Below are 6984 nucleotides of genomic sequence, written 5' to 3'. Positions count from 1 at the left end.
TCAGGCAATCCACTCACCTCAGCCTCCCAAAGGCGCGGGATTACAGGCTGAGCCACCGAGCCCGACTTCTAATCGTATTTTTTGAGACATGGTCAGAGATTTTTTTTTAGGTGCAACCTCCTGCCTCATCCTAGCAATACGGCTCTGATTTGGTCCATCCACCCCGACACTATCATGAGCACTGGATTCATAACAGAACAATTTCTAAACCCTCCATCTTCAATTCAAAGTCCTGCTTCTCAAAGCTTTACTAGGCATCAGAATAACAGGGAGAGATTGTGAAAAACACAGATTGCCAGCCCCATTTTCAGTTTCAGATCCGTGGTTCGGGGCGGGGCCTAGGATTTGGCATTTCCAGCACGTTCCGGGGTGCCACTGACACTGCTCACCCACAGACCCCACTGAACCACAGGCCTCGTGGGCCCATTCCAACCAGCCACACTCACATCCTAACACCCAGATCTAGCTCACGCTTCCAAAGAAAACCCTGGGTTCTCTGTGCATATTGTCAGCTTTCCTACCCCATGCCTTTGTCTCATTCATGTATTCACCCACTCAGGAATTCATTCATTCAATCAAGGACTTGTTATTTCAGTCAACTTTTTTTAAAATATCAAAACGACTGGCTCTGTCAGGTGCCATCATGGTTTTTGGTACAAGGGAGAAAAGAAAAAATATAAACCCTTTTCATTTGTCGAGTCTTCATGGATCCCAAAGAGCTGCCGTGTACAAGCTCTCATCTGATCTTCTCCAGAGTCCTGAGAGGCCGACAGGGCAGAGATTCATTTAGATCTCTCACAAGTGAAACCAAAGGCCAAGGAAGAAAAGTAGGTCATCCAAGGTGATGCCAACTCGTCGGTCCAGTCCTTTCCAGGACAATGTTTCTCCACCCGGGTACACTACAGGCATCCCACCCTTCAGTATTCATGGGGGCACTGGTTCCAGGACCCCGCAGTATACCAAGTTGGCCCTGCAGAATCCACATGCAAAAAAGTGGGTCCTCTCTGTACCCGGGTGAATACCGTATCCTGCGAATCAACTTTGGTTGAAAAAAACCCACCCTAAGTGAACCCACGCAGTCCAAACTTATGCTGTTTAAGGGTCAACTGTACTTTGGTCATGGCTGGCTGAATTCCCTCTCTCCTTGCTGTCCAAATTGTACCCTTTCTCTAATGCCCGATCAAATACCACCTCCTCCGTGGAGCCCTCCCTGTTAACCCAAACTAAAATAATTGCTCCTGCTTATAAATGAAGAGAGTGCTTTCTTTTGCCTCTCTACTGGCTTTCTGTTATAAAATCACCTCTCTTTCTATAGGCCAGTCTCCTTGAGAGCAGGGTCAATCTCTGAGTCTCCTTTTTGCCTCCCACAACACCTGGTTCTCAGTTTACGGTAGAAGTTTGAAAAAGCCCAAAGAGCTGAAGGAAAGATAGAGAGATGAGAATTCCTCCTCTTTTCTGAGTTTTAGTCATGAGATAGCTGATGAAGGATATATGTAAAAATAAAAGCAGAGTTATCTGTTATCTCTATTTTCTATCTCCACATATGGGGTGGGGAGGACTAGCATTAATTAAGCAGTTGTTGGGTGCCAGGTATTTTATGTTATGACATTTTTGCCCTCATAACCTAATAGATAAATACAATTGCCCTATTTTCTTTTTTTTCTGGGTTGGAGTCTCACTGTCACCAAGACTGGAGTGCAGTGGCATGCTCACGGCTGCTACAGTCCCAACCTGCTAGGCTCAGGCAATCCTTCCACCTCAGCCTTCCAAGTAGCTGGAACTACAGGCATGCACCACAATGCTCGACTAATTTTCTGATTTATTGTAGAAACAAGGTCTCGCCAAGTTGCCCAGGCTGGTCTTGAACCCGTGGGCTCAGGCAATCCTCTCGCGTACACCTTCCAAAGTGCTGGGATTACAGGAATGAGCCACCACACCTGGCAACTGTTTCCATTTTTCAAGCAGAGGTACTGAGGCCCACGGCTATTTCAGAATTTGACCAAGTTCAGACACCCAAGGCATGTTACAGAGGGAGCCAAATCCAGCTCCATTTAACCTCTTGTGGCTATAGGAACACATGAAATTGCTTCTCATTATACTATGACAATGAGAAATTGCCCAGCAGCTTCCTACATAAGAAAGGAACTCATATGTAATCATAATTTTGAGATTGTCTTTTAGCAACATTGTCTCACCTTGTCACTGCTTTTCATTGATTCGCCACTTGCTGGTTGAATCCTTGGATCCATTTTTCCACAAGGGAAAAGGAATTTCATTATGACTCTTCTGGTTCTTCATGTGACCAGGTATCACTCATAGTGAAATGCTTGCCTGCGACTTAGACAGTAAATTCGTCTTAATAAGTAGTACTGTGTCATCAAAGAACATACCTGTTAGAAAAAAGAGTGTGGAAGGTTTGGGGTAAATCCTGGAATTGGGGGAGGGAGGGCATAAATCCAGAAATGCCTCCGTGAATAAGCCTGGAAGAATAGTTTTTGCAAAAATGGAAAACTCACACTTAAGGCAGTGTGTCAAACGACGACCACATCATAGAGCTGAGGATTTTTGGGGAGTTTATCCACAGGACTTTGCCAATGAACATCAGATGGACTTGACAGCGGCCATTAAGAGGCAGGCAGCATCCGTGGGATGGTGGACTCACCTCTGAGGAGCCACATGTGGGTTCTGCAGCTAAGGTTTTGCAAGAGCAGTGGCCTGCAACACCCTGAAAACCAAACAGACACATATACAATCTATGAGTGTATGAAATGCCAATCTGTTTCCCTTCCCCTTACAAGCATTGCAATATCCTACCTGGTTAACTCTTGTCATGTTTAATTGGCAGGGGTTATTCCACAATCTTATCTGTTTACAAGCTTTTAGGACAGTTAACTATAAATCTTGGCATCTTAACAGATTTTTAGAAATACACCAAGTTGCCCAGGCTGGTCTCGAACCTGTGGGCTCAGGCAGTCCTCTCACCTCGGCCTCCCCAAGTGCTGGGATTACAGGCGAAATATTTTATTTTTTAAAGCAGCTTTCTATTGTTATGCAGCCGGAAAGATTAAAAAAATCAAACATCTAGAGACAGGTGGAATTGGAGAAGTACATAATTTCTCTAATTCAGTACTGGTGATGGTGATGCAATATTGGCTTCAAGGGGCAACTTCAATCACTCATGTACATATGTTCTGAGATGTGACCCAGCAGAGACCCTGAGTTTCTTGGAAAAAAACAAAAAATTATACCAGATATTTGATTTTTATCACTGCTCCTGGGAAAGAAGAATCCAGAGGCAACTTCGCAAGCAGTGGCAAGTAGGTTCCTACAAATCTCTGTCTTGGGAAATTCATGGTAAGGATACATTCAGATCCATCTACAGAAATAAAACTTACTATTAATGGGTGTGCCTATCTGAGGACCACTGGAGGGAACGGTCATTTTGCCTGGTCACCAAGGGCTCTAAAACCATGAGCTTTGGTTGTAAAATAACAACAGCAGCAAGAAAATAGCTTATGCTTGCATGTTTTCCAGGTACCCAATAGTGTTCGAAATAGCATCTTAAAGCATACTTAGTCCATACAATTACCTTATTAGGTAGTTATTATGATTATTCTCACTTTATAGGATAAACTTAGAAACAAAAGGTCAATAACTAGTCCAAGGTCACATCCATTGTAAGCAGTGACACTGGCAGTCTAGCTTCTGAGCCCACATGCTTACCCAATATACACTACTGTTTCTTCATATAGACAATCATATATTTTTCCAATACAAGAAACACACACGACTAAAAATTTGAGAAAATGTGAAAAGAAACCACTGCGCTACTAACCTCACGTAATTGCCATTAGCATTTGGGATATTTGCTTTCAATCATATTTATATGCATATTTTTGCATTCATTGTAGTTCTATGATTTGTACTTTTATTTTTTCTCTTCATATATCAGAAGTATTTCCTATGTTGCTGAAAGTGTTCAGATGTTCATTTTTAATTCAGGCAAAATATTAACGAGCCCAGGTATACGGTATGAACTTACCAAATGTTGGCTACTTAGGTTGCTTGCAAAAGCCTAGAGCCGGTGAAAGCGTGTGTGGAGCCAGAGAACCTGGTTCAAATTTCTGCTCCTCTATTCACTAGCTACATAATCTTGATCAAGTTAGTTACCCTTTCAATGTTTCCATTTCCTTATCTGTAAAATGGGGCTCGTAATACCAACTACCACCTTGGGTTATTTTGAGAATTAGCTGTATTAATTAAAATAAAGCACCTAAAACACTGTCTGCAGACAGTTATTGCTATTATAAGTCAGTCTCCGGTGAATATCTTCATACACGAGGTACTATAACTAAAACAAAAACAAAAACAAAAAACTTCCTATGGCACATTCCAAGAGAAAAGATTACTGAGTCAAAAGATATACACTTTTTTTTTGTTCAAATAATTGATTCCTATTGCCAAAGTATTTCCACAAAGTGTTATAGAGATATATGTGTCACCAGTTATACAAGAAGAAACTATTTCTCAATGCACCAGTTATGTAAGAAGAATCTATTATTCTGACTTCCTTAGGTATTAACATTTCTATTGCTTTGATTTCCAGTTCATAAATATGTTCTTCAACTGTTTCTGATCTGCTCTTATATCCATCTATTGAGTTTTTAATTTGTCAGTTTAGCTATCAGTTCTGGAATTTCAATTTGATTCTTTATCATAATTAAACATAATCTGCTGAAATTTTCTATCTTCTCATCTAATTTTAAAAAATGTATTAATCATAGATATTTTAAAGTCTGTTAGTCCTATATCTAGGCATCCTCTAGGTCTGTTTTTAGTCATTTCATTTTGCCTTCTGGTATGCCTAGTAATTTTATGAATGCCAGACATAAAAGAAAAATTGTAGAGATAATTTGAGCCTCTGGAAGACCATGTCTTCATCAAGTGATGTTTTTCTTTAACTCCTGACAGGCAGTAGGTAAGTGAGATCTCTCTTGGATTCCCTGTTCTCAAGCTCTCTCTATATTGGAGCGCTCTGGTGCTTTTAAACAAATGTCTGGTAGATTTTATCCAGCTTTTCTACTTGTCCTTGCAGAGAAAGTTGATCTAAATGTAATAGCTGGGAGTGTGAGTCCATTAATTTAAAAACATTTGATTAAACCTCAATATAACTCATTTTTGTTTTAGTGTATAGTCATTTGATTACGAAGGATGGCTATATGTGTTTGCAAATATGCATCTTTTGTAAAATGTGATTCTATTCATATCTCATGTATTGGTTAAATGTGATTCTATTCTTTTTTATTTTGTTTTGTTTGAGTTGGAGTCTCACTCTGTTGCCCAGACTGGAGTGCAGTGGCCACTCCCGGCCACTGCAGCCTCGACCTGCTGGGCTCTGGTGATCCTTCCATCTCAGCCTTCCAAGTAGCTGGAACTACAAGCGCGCGCTACCACGCCCGGTTAATTTTTTAAAATTTTATTGTAGAGATGAAGTCTCGCCAAGTTGCCCAGGTGGGTCTCAAACCTGTAGGCTCAGGCAATTCACTCACCTCGGCCTCCCAAAGCACAGGATTACAGGCTGAGCCACCGAGCCCGGCTGTGATTCTATTCTTATTTCATTTATTGGTTGGGTGTTATGATGAGTTTGTATGAGCTCCTGTGAAATAATCATATTAATCTTTTGTTATTATGTTCAAATAATTGCACCTAGGCTACTGTTTGCTTGTTAGATTGTTGTTTTAATATAATGAAATCTATTTCATTGTTCACTTTGCAATTTGTTACAATATTCTAAGCCTATAAAATAAGTCCCTTTAGACTTCCTATGGCTTGAGTTTTGGTAATTTATTACATGTGCATAATGAGTGTAAAAGTTGATTTATTCCAAACTGTTAATCAGTCCATTTATTGCAAAATGCTTTCCTTCTCCATTGATTTGTGTTCCTGCCACTACCAAATATATCACTTCAATACATAATTTGTTTTGATCACATTTTTTGCCTCATTAATTTATCTATTTTGGTGTCAGTATCACATGGTTTTAATTATTATGACTTTACAAGGTATTTTAATATTTGATGAGACTCGTCTCTCATTAGTCTTCTTTCTTAAAACTGAACTTGGCTATTCTTGCCTACTTTCTCCTCTAGATTTATGCTAAAATCAAGTTTCCATCCCCACTACCTCAAAATGTAAGACCAAACAAAACTGCGAATTGATATTAGATTTCTACTAAACTTACAGTTTGGAAAGAATTGAAAATTTTAAAATGTCATCTTTTAAACTTGAAACCAATCTTTTGATTAATTTTTTTATAGCTCTCAAAAATTTTTGTTTCTATAGGTCATATATTCTGGTTAAGCCCAAACATAGATGTTTACGTATTCTGTTGCTCTTGTAAAATTAATCTCTTTTAAAAATTTATGTTTGAGTTAATGGTTGCTGATATTTAGAAATACTGTTGATTTATATTTATGTGTCTGCTAATAGTTTACTAATTTACTAAGTTTATGCATGTTTTTATTGACTTCTTTGGGTTTTCAAACTATAAAAATATTTTTCAAACTACAAAAATGTAAAAACACAATAATAATGTATCTTTTTTGTACTCTGAATGACTCTTCTTTCTTATGTGTTTTTTCTTACACTGATTGGAGTTTTAAAAATACTATTAAACAACATTATTATGACAAAACCATTATAGCAACTTCCATCCCACTTTGTTTTTAAATAGGCACATTTTTACTATTTTTGCAATAATTTTAATGTTATTCATTAGCATAAAACATGATCACATTGAAATAAATATGTTATTTTTTTCTATTTTTATCACTTCACCAGGAACAGATATTTCATTTTATCTGGTGCTTTTAAAAATAATCTATTAAATTAGTAGTTTACTTATTTTTTTAATTTAACTTAATAATGTTACATATTCTTCTTTTATAATTCCTAATTTGGTAATCTTTTGTACTGCTTGAAAAC

The 6984-nt window shown here is 38.3% G+C and overlaps 1 long non-coding RNA gene across 1 annotated transcript in view; it reads right to left on the bottom strand.

Moving 5' to 3' along the window:
* LOC103269472 overlaps positions 1–2718 on the bottom strand; it is a 50353-nt gene extending 47635 nt beyond the window's left edge. Inside the window, exons 1-2 of the long non-coding RNA XR_504894.2 lie at positions 2517–2718; positions 2196–2390 (exon numbers count right to left, since the gene is read on the bottom strand). This is a non-coding gene — a long non-coding RNA (uncharacterized LOC103269472). The remainder of the gene's footprint in view (positions 1–2195; positions 2391–2516) is intronic.
* Positions 2719–6984: the final 4266 nt, after the last annotated feature.

This window comes from Carlito syrichta, unplaced genomic scaffold (genome assembly GCF_000164805.1).
Source record: "Carlito syrichta isolate Samal-C Ts95f unplaced genomic scaffold, Tarsius_syrichta-2.0.1 Scaffold309276, whole genome shotgun sequence".
Classification (NCBI taxonomy): domain Eukaryota; kingdom Metazoa; phylum Chordata; class Mammalia; order Primates; family Tarsiidae; genus Carlito; species Carlito syrichta.
This window is presented reverse-complemented; position numbering and strand designations above follow the sequence as displayed.